This window comes from Pinus tabuliformis, chromosome 1_2, assembly GCF_031772625.1.
Source record: "Pinus tabuliformis cultivar Carrire ecotype Pingquan chromosome 1_2, CPIR1, whole genome shotgun sequence".
Taxonomy (NCBI): domain Eukaryota; kingdom Viridiplantae; phylum Streptophyta; class Pinopsida; order Pinales; family Pinaceae; genus Pinus; species Pinus tabuliformis.
The window spans coordinates 358,101,330-358,111,651 of record NC_142298.1 but is presented as its reverse complement, the minus strand read 5'-3'; the positions used below and the strand labels follow the sequence as shown (position 1 = coordinate 358,111,651).

The 10,322-nt window shown below is 41.9% G+C and overlaps 2 non-coding genes across 2 annotated transcripts; one reads left to right on the top strand and one right to left on the bottom strand.

Moving 5' to 3' along the window:
* The first annotated feature begins 2,940 nt into the window (after positions 1-2,940).
* On the top strand, positions 2,941-3,137 carry LOC149205851 (U2 spliceosomal RNA). Its single transcript, XR_016253134.1, has one exon. It is a non-coding gene; the product is annotated as a U2 spliceosomal RNA (small nuclear RNA).
* A 4,192-nt stretch (positions 3,138-7,329) lies between these two features.
* LOC149205850 (U1 spliceosomal RNA) lies at positions 7,330-7,489 on the bottom strand. The gene has a single exon (XR_016253198.1). It is a non-coding gene; the product is annotated as a U1 spliceosomal RNA (small nuclear RNA).
* Between the last annotated feature and the right edge of the window lie 2,833 nt (positions 7,490-10,322).

Genomic DNA, 10,322 nt, shown 5'->3' with positions numbered 1-10,322 from the left:
TAAATGTGCGTCGTTGTATTTAAATTGATTTGGATACTCAAGTCTCATTAAAGAGACCCATGTTCGAGTCCAAGCAAGAGAATCTGTTTCAAAAACGCCTTTACAATACCAAAAAAATCTTCCATTTTAAAGCTTTTACGAGGAGGACAACGTTTATTCTAATGCCTTTACAGTGACCGTAAACTCATCACCTTTTGAGCTTTCACAACAAGGGGAATATCTTTTTCCTTGTCTTCTTGTAATGAATAGTTGGATGATGATGTTGTGTTTGCGTTACCGAGGGGACGCTTACTGTTTGTGCTCGATACAAATCCTTTGAGGGGAGACTTTGAACAACCATAGTCATTGTTTACTTCATTGTTTTTATGTTATCAATATGTTGTACTACTGTAAATGTGTTGCACCTTGAAGGTCAATTTGATCTTGTCCACGTCAGTGAGCGTGCGCTTATATTTCATCTCCAAAGACATATTGTGGGAATCTTCATCTTCAGATTGAAAGTGGTCCTTTGAGGTTTCTATGTGATGGATAGCTTTGAACGGAGCTCATGCTCTCATAGCCCAAGGGTTATCTCTTCCCCTCTGGAGCCTTTTTCTTGAGTCCGCGGGGATTTGGTTGTGCCAAGTCAAGGATCATGGATGTTTTTGCAATGTTCAAGACTGTCGTGCGCTGAAAGTGGGAAAGTACACTACGTGAAAGGAATACGAGCGATCGAGTTGTTGATTCCAAGTCATAGGTGCTCGTGATTTGTTTCAAGGCAAAACCTTGTTTTACCTTTGTCTCAAACTTCTCCTTAATTTTAACCACATGTCTATAGGTCGCTCCCAAGCACATTGAGATGTCCAACGACTACATGATAATACGCATATACTTTTGCAAGCCTCCACTGCACTTGAGAACTCCACACTGGTTTGTTTTGTGGTTTTGTAGGCGAGCTATAGAAGTTGTTGGTATAGTCCTATATAGCCTTATCTTGACGTTGGTGGCGTTGTAGCCATCTGGGGTATTGGTCCTTGCAGTTCCCCACGTGGTAATATTCCTCCTTGAGGGCACCCTCAAAATCACCCCATGCAATGTATGTGCCTTATTCACACTTCTTCGTCTACAGTGCTCGTTGACGATGGGTGTCCCACTAATGTTGGACACAGGGGGCGTGGTTCTAATTTTCTCCTCACCCGAGAAGCTATTAGCGACTATAGGTAATTCAACGACTGCTTTAAGGCATATGCATCTCCTTCCTTCAAATAGAGGGATGTCCATATTAGCTTATATCTGGAAATGCGTATCTCTGTTGATGGGAAGGCTCGATGAAGAAGAGGAACCCATGATGGTGGAGAGTTGTTGCAATATCCTAGCTCACTAATTCAACGTCTAGATTCCTTGATTGTTCACGATGCCTTGGAGTAACAACGTGATGGGATATGTCGCTCTGTTTTCTTCTACCATAGGATGTTATCTAGGCAAGCAACGTCGATTGACCAAGCTACTTCTACCCTAATCTTGTTAGAGGGGCATGCATCGAGCAGCACGTGTCTCCGACGCCGTTGGTTCAGATGGAGGTGGATATCCGTGGACACACACTAATTGATGGAAATTAATCTGTGTATGAACAATTAAATAACCTGGATGGCAGAAGCAAGGAAATAGAATGAAGCACAACTGACACACATTCGTGGGAGAATGAAAGTATTATTATCAAATGGGCGATTGCATGGCAGTGACGATCTCTAAGGAGAGATGCTTAGCTACTCTCATGCGCGACACCCTCCCCAAAAGGCAAGAATGCGTTCATCGTGCTTACAAAGAACTGAGCCATAAATGAAGACAAGAAGGGGAGCAGATGAAGCATGGAAGGCCAAGAGTCACATGGGCTAAGGTGGAAAATCGATGGCCAACTTGTCGGGGCCATAACTATTGTGCATGAAACGAGAATCGGGTCCAAAGGTCGTAAAAGAGCTCACAATGAGACGAGGAACGAATAAAATGGTGCGTATTTTAAATAGGACTTTTCGGGGCCGAAAATGATGTTTGATGCCCGCAAACGACGCAAGACGTGGAAAGCTCAAATTAGCACTGAGCTGCCCAGAGTTGCTACAATGGTCGACAAGGTCCAAATAGTGGAATGGATCACATCAGTGGTAATAGATGTGGATGTGTGAATGCGAATTTCTTTCCCCATTTGAGCAGGCAAGGCTTGACACATCTTAATCGAGAATCGTTTTTGCTTACTGTGGCGGTGGTGGGAAAAAGAAAAAAGAAGAGGAAAGCACTCCCGCATTAGGTGTTGTTTCGGATCTAAGGTTGGTAATGTAGAACTCTCCTCCCACATTGCATCAAGATTTGCATTTGTCTCTAATATCCGGGGAAAAAAAATTAAAATTAAAATTCCATGTACTCCTCCATTATTTGCACCCTGGGAAGAGTAACATGGGCCTCACATGGCACATTCGAGATTCTAATGTGGATGGCATTAATGGGTTATTTGGGCATAGTGTTGGATGAACTTTTTTTCATTCTTCCAAGTGCATTGCGTGTTTCAAAAGTGAATCAAAGAGGATATTTAACCACCCCGAAATCAATGAGGCGAAAAGAGTGGAGATGGTAAGAATATTAAAAACATTAACCTATAAAAACCAATCCAATGGCAAGAATATAAAAAACATGAACTTATAAATTTGATGGTACATGGCATGTTTCCAATGGTAAGAATATAAAAAACATGAACTTATAAATTTGATGGGACATGGCATGTTTCCAATGGTAAGAATATAAAAAACATTAACTTATAAATTTGATGGTACATGGCATGTTTTATTTATTTAAATTAGAAGTATTATGGGAGGGGGAATATAAGTGAGGTATATATACCACATGCAAGGAGGAGTAAAGGAGAGGAGAGGGGGAGTAGTAGAAAAGGGAGGGAGAGAGAAGGGATAAAGCATACCTTTCTCGGCCTTTTGGCTAAGATCAAGTGTAGTATCTGTTCTTATCAGTTTAATATCTGATACGTGGTTCATAGAACCACATGATATTAAATGTATTTTTCTAGGGGGAGGGCCCACTCACAATAGCTTGCTATTGGGGCTCTCGGGCGTCGCTTGTGCGTTGCACTACAGCACCAGCCTGGCGCACCCCAACGACACCAACACAAATATTATTAATTAATCGAATTGTTTGTTTGTTTAATCGGTTGAAGAGAAGTTATGGTGGTGCTCTGAGCGTTTGGTTTTCTGGAGGGTTTGTCGTTTAGTCCCCCGTTTAAATCGTTGCTTGCTTCCTGTTCCTTTCTGCGCTGAATTTAAATCAAGTCCTCGCCTCTCGTTGCTTGCTTCCGGTTCTCCTTTCTGCGCTGAATTTAAATCAACTCCTCGCCTCGCTTTCTTTCTGTGCAAGGAATTTATATCCTCCTCCTTGCTTTCGATTATCAATTGTCTATGGCACGTCTGTCACGCACAGTGATCCTTGTCTCTTAATCCAGATATATATGTATGTACATGTCTCTTAATCCAGATATATGTATGTACGCCGTGAAGCGAATTTTATGGTTTTCCAGTGTGAATTGGATTGATTTCTATCAGCCAGCAATTTCAACGTTCCAGTGTGAATTTGATTGATTTCTATCAGCCAGCAATTTCAACGTGTTCCAGTGAGTTTGATTGATTTCTATCAGCCAGCAATTTCAACGTTCCAGTGTGAATTTGATTGATTTCTATCAGTCAGCAATTTCAAGTGTGAATTTGATTTTGATTCCTATCCGCAATTTCAAGTGCGAATTTGATTTTGATTCCTATCAGCAATTTCGACGTTTCCAGTGTGAATTTGATTTTGATTCCTATCAGCAATTTCGACGTTTCCAGCGTGAATTTGATTGATTTCTATCAGAAATTTCAACGTATTTAGGGCATTCAAGGATCTTTTTTTCACTGTCAGTGAGATGCTGTTGGGCTGTACAGAGTGTGGAATGCTTGTTGTTGCGAAAAGACAGAATAGGGGGATTGGCAGGGAGAGTGCAGGGCGCGTGGCTTTTCATTGTTAGTGAGATGATGCTGGGCTTTACAGAGTGAAATTCTTCTTGTTGCGAAAAGGCAGAATAGGGGGATTCTCAGGGTGCGCGCTCAAGAATACAGGATTGTTGAACTCATTTTGTCCGTAAGGCAGACGACAGTGCGCCATATCTGCAGAATAATAATGTCATATTTTGAAGCTCATCTTGGGAAGTTCAGACACAAACTCAAGCATGCACTCAACAATCTAAAGAAACAGACACAGCAGGTTTTCCTTTTTATTAGTTATCCTGGTAATGGAAATTACATTGCTTGCAACCTCCAAGGGCTGTTGCTGTTACAACAATTAAAACTCGAAACCACAAACAACAATTAAAACTGCAACATGACCAAGTCCTCCTCCTCACAAGTTGCCCATTGGTCTCGGTCTCGGTTGCACTCACAACTCGCATTCACTGTTCCAAATAGCTGTCAATGGCTCCTTTTAAAACTAGGAATTATGGTTACCCTGTTTCTGCATTTTCTCCACAAATATAGGATTGCTGAAGTCATTTTGGGCAAAGGCAAATGGCACTTTGAACATCATCCAAACTCGGTGGGAACATAGACATGAAAATTTGGAACTTTGGTCTTCCCCATTCTTCCGAGATAATCCAAACTCGGTGGGAACATAGACATGAAAATTTGGAACTTTGGTCTTTCCCTTCCTTTCAAGATAAACAAAATCAATTTGACATTGGATTTTTGGTTTCCAATGCATGTAATATCGCTGAGCCAAATATCTGTGACGTTGTTGTTTACTCTTCCACCATTACCCTTGATGATAAGTGAAGTGTTTCTCCTGAATCGAAAACTTACATTTCACGCTGTAGATCCCAGAATTCCAACGAAAGTATGTCCAGTTGCGCAAAAGTCTCCATTCTAAAATCCATTTTCATGGGTTCTTCGAGGGGTTGCCCTGGTAATGCAGGTTTTGGGTTTGTAATTAGAAAACACACGGAAGAACCATCCTATGCTGTTATAGGAAATATAGAGTAACCCGCCAAGAAGGAACTAAAGCGTCCATAAATTTGCATCTAGAAGCATAAACTTGGAAGGGGACTCTAAACTCAACCGGGATCAATTAAGGAATCATGAATCTTTCATGAATCATTGGAGGTTGGAGCCCATCCATCATGGCACTCGAGAGCATTTGAGAGGCATGGAAACCCCTTGATCAAATTAATCATCACTGGAGAAGGAAATACAGAGCGGAGCACAATGAGTGGTCTAATGCGTAAAGTCGATGACAAGGAGATATTTAAGATGTACGCCTTAGTATCCCCACATGATCTACACAGGCTCCCGAGCTTATGGAACTCTACTCGCATGTTGTGCTTCTCTTGACATAATATTGTCCATCTCTGTCTCTGTTTGAGCGAGTGTTTTTTGTGATTGTTATCATGCAGGATCCTATCTAGGTTTCCTTCCTTAGTGTATTAGCGAATGATTGAATCTTCCTCTTTCCTCCAGGCATCTGTTTAGATCTTGGAAGCAACCCACCCTTATTGTTGGTACTTTGGAGATAGAATTTTATCATTCGCTGCCAACAAACAGAACGATACCACTCCTAGCTAGATTTTTGGGAGCTATACATACCCTCTTCTTGAGCTCCTCATTTGACAAAACCCAATCTTGACATGATTGCTAGGTCTCCCTCCTTTACTGGGCATCTGTCCTGTTTCTTCAGCTTTCCAACAAATTCTGTATCATCCATATTTATAAAATCACCTCTCTTTCCAAGTTCAACATTGATGATTTTGACTTGCTTTGATTTCAAAGACATGGAGCATTGCTCCAACACTTTTCATTTTAGCTTTTATTTAACAACGTCGAGAAGTGGTTGCGGATAAGGGTGGCAACTGGATAGCTGATTTCAAATTTTGGGAGATTCCAAGATAGCTGATTAGATCAATATTAGAGTGTAATTTGGGAGATTCCAAGATAGCTGCCTAGATCAATAGCAACGTGTAAATCTCCAGAATCAGATCATTTCCCCAATCTTCTTGGAAAGGATCAAGCAACTAAAAGAAAATTTCAACACGCATATGTAGAGTTCAATCTTTCCGCTGGTGAGCATCCTAAGCAAGCTTTATCCGTTTGGACAGGTGTGGTCAGCTTCCTAAGCAACCTTTATCTGTTTGGACAGGTGTGGTTTTACCACATAGGGAGGGGAGCGGCCTATCATGTTAACACCCAATGAGGAGACTAGCCACAGCAACCGGCCTAAAACTGCAGCACAGATGCTGATAAATCTTTTTTGGTTTTTTCCACGGGGAAGATCTGGATCCAAGTTTTTGTTAGAGGAGCCTATATGGCAAAATCCGTTTGATGTGTGAAGTAATTGGGCTTTCTGGAGGAAGAACAAGAAGCAGTATTATAGCCCTTTTGGGTTAGGCTTTGACATTGACACACCTTTTTCTCAGTGCTCGGCGCATCGCAATGTATGTTCAAATTTCGATTTGAAACAGTAAATATACAATCCATATTCAAATTCAAATTTCGATTTAAAACAGTAAATATACAATCGATATTCAAATTCCTATTTCAAATACTAAATATACAATTAACAAATTTCTATTTCAAATAGGAATCAGAAATATCGTGTTTTTTTCCTTGAAAAGGATTAGGAGCAGAAACACTGCGTCCCCTTAACACGGAAAACACATCATGACGATCCAAAAGTTTACTAGGAAAATGCAAACAAACAAGAAACGTTTGCCTTGCTGTGAAACTTTTCGAGTTACAGTGTACAAATAAATAAATTGCAGCATTGCTCCCAGGGGAGAGGGCTGACCAAGTAGACTAGGGTTGAGCGACAAGTGTAGGAAGCAATATTGAATTTCTACTCTAAATTGTAATTAGTTCCGGATAGAAAACAGAACAGATTCCAACACCGGTATCACTCTAAAACCAGAATAATATAATAGATTGGAACACAGGTATCAATCTATGAATGGGAGTAACTAACTGCTGCTGCACAAGGCATGGCGTTGGTACCCTCTCACGCAGCAACCTAACAATAACGAACAACGTTCCCTCAACCATTCAAGGATTTTAAGTTGGTTTCCTCTGGCACCTCATCAAAATCAGAGACCACGCAGTTGTCACGAGTTTATACAGTAACCAAATGTTAGATCACGTCCGAGTAGCTGTCGCATTTCGTTTTTAGTAACCAGATGTCAGATCACGTCAGATGATAGATCACGTCCGAGGCCCTCGGTCGCAGCATTTCGTTTTTAGTATAGTGTGGAGGCCCTCGGTCGCATTTCGTTTTTAGTATAGTGTGGAGGCCGCGCGAACGCGAGCCTCCGCTGCCACAAATTATGACGTGCACTCTCCTCAATGGGAGATGCTAGGTAAACCCCCCTCCCAAGTGCAATGGAAGTGGTCTTCCTAGGCCATCGACCTTCTTGATCATCGATTGACCCCGCCCAGGTAAGTATGTTTTGTTACTTACCATCTTCCCCTTCTATACCCCTTCCTCTCATCACTCTCATCCACGCTTTGCATGTGGGATACAGCCTTCCCTCCATTAATATCCAGTCAATTGTTCCCTCTCTAATTTCCTACTTCATTATTATTATATTCAATTCCCTCTCTAATTTCCTACATCATTATTATTATACTCAATACATGGCCCTCATTCCTAGTAACATGCTAGTGTTGGTGTTTATTATTGTGGATGTGTGCCTTTCTACACAATAATTCTTGGGGTAGGACGTGTGCCTTTCTGCACAGTAATTCTTTCGGCTCGATATGCGCCTATCTACATAGTGTTTCTTGGGGCTAGCCGCGAGATCTTGGTAACTTTAGCCCCAATGCTTTGCGCAATCAGTGGGACCATCTGCCAAAGGCATGTTGTCAATAGGGAGATCACATGATCAAATCAAGGTGAGTCCCTTAGAGTTATTAGTAACTCTTACGATTAGTGGTTCGCGCCAATCCTCATCCAGATGTTATGGCGCACAAGGGGGATCCTCCAAAGGCTTCCTTCATCTTTACACACACACACGCAGAAGTAACTCCATAGGACACAGCACCGACACAATCGACAGTGAACCAAAAAGCAAAGTAGTCTAAAGCCAAAAGGAGGGAAGAAGATAAGAAAGAAAAAAAATAATAAATAAAAAAATCCAAAGTCAACTAGGGATAACGTTTTTACGAATTTTACACTTTTACAGGAGCAAGCGGGAAAAGTTGTTGTCATTCTCAACCCTACAGATCCTTCCAATTTAGAGATTGAAGAATTTTATAAGACAATCATCCGGGATTGGAACAAGAGAACAAGGGCAGTAAAACGGAACACCCTCCTCGGTTCCCATTTACTGGGCAGAAATGGTAGAACACCAATGCCTCAAACTTTGCTGCAATCGCGATGGGTAGCAATTTCCCCAGGCATAAATGTAAAGGACATGAACTATTTCAAACGTGTGTTTCCTTCAAAGGCTAATCACGCTACGCTCGTGACCTCGAGTTCCAATGACTGGGGCCCTCCTCCTCGGGAATAAACAACTTCAGAAGCTCCTCGTGACGATCCTCAAACTTTCCCCTCTGCCTTATCCGACATTTTTTCGCACCCCAAACTTTTGAAGTTGATTGGTTGCGTCAACAACCGCAAGGTGATTGTTTTCATTCACCGCGGCGGCACCCATAATTTTATCCATAGAAGAGTGGCGGAGGGAACCAATTGTTATGTCCATGTCGTGCATGGATTTCGTTCAAGTTAGTCGTTTTTAGTGGGGTCACTTAAAATTGCTCGAATTTGGTAGTAATCCACTTGAAATAATTGTGGTGACTAACTTGTCTAGTCGTGTAGTCACTAATCTCTCATCTTGTAAGTTAGTGAAGTGTGGGGGCGATGTGAAAATGTAAAACTTCATATCATATGCTAGTAGCTCAAATCTCACATGTGAGTTGTTGAAATGGGTCACTGCCACACAATGCCCGGTGTCGAATGATCACATACTTTGGGCCATGTTACAATGGACTTTAAGGAATCATACATGATCTTCGATAAGGAAGGGCATGAGCACGCACTCAAAGGGATTAAGTTTGACTCCCTCGAAATCATCAACTCTCGTCGTATGGAGAAGCTATTGGACAAAGGCCGCTCCAATTTCACTGCCCAATTCAATGTCGTACGAGTTGTGAGTGGTCCCCCACAAGAGATTCCCAATGATTTGCAATGATACTAATTAAACATCGATAGGTATTTGAAACGCCATGTGCATTGCCACCTTCATGTGGTGGCCATGACCATGGCATCCTATCGGTTCTAGGTGGTCAACCACCCAATATGTGTCCCGGTAGACACCCATTTGCATAGAAGAATGAAATAGAAAATGATCATTCATGAACTATCAGAGATTGGAGTCATACATCCCAATAAGATCCCTTCCTCACTAACCGTGGTCTTGGTATTTGAGAATGGAGTTAGTTGGCACACGTGCCTTGGCTTTTGGGCTCCCAACCAGTTGATCACCAAAGACAAATTTTCCAGACTGGTTATCAACGATCTCTTAGATGAGCTTCATGGAGACGAGTTCTTCGTTGAACTGGGCCTTTACTTAGGATACCACCAAACACAGATGAAGGAAATGGACATCCCTAAAACAACCTTTCACACACATGAATGCCATTATGATTTTTCAGTGATGCCCTTTTGACTTTGTAGTGCTTTATCCACCTTTAGGAGCCTCATGAACAAGATTTTATGAACCTTCCCGTGCACTTTTGCGCTTGAATTCTTTAATGATATCTTGATCTACAACAAAACTTGGGACTCCCATGTGGAACATGTTGATACGCCCTGTAACTCCTTGAAGGCCACCAGTTGATCCTTACACATTCTGGAAAATATGTCTTTGGGGCTTCAAAGGTCAAATACTTCTGCCACGGTGTCAACGGGAAGGCCCCGCAAGTGGACCCAAACAAAGCTGTAGCTACATAGGATTGGCAACAGACTAAGACTTCGAAGGGCTTGCACCCCTTCCTCGGAATAACATGCTACTAAAGAAAGTTTGTGAATAACTATGGTAACCACCTTAACAACCGTGCTAAAAACAAACGCGTCTGTATGGAATAACGTTGCCGAGCAGACCTTTTTAGCTTTAGAGTAAGTCGCAAGCACTGCACCCGTTTTAGTAGTGCCCGATTTCACTAAGATTTTTGTCCTCGAATGCGGTGCATCACGTAGGGGTCGGGGAGCTATGTTGACGCAGTTGACGTAAATTTGGGTGAATCCGTCTGTGAGAGAGAGATGATGGCCGTCTTTCA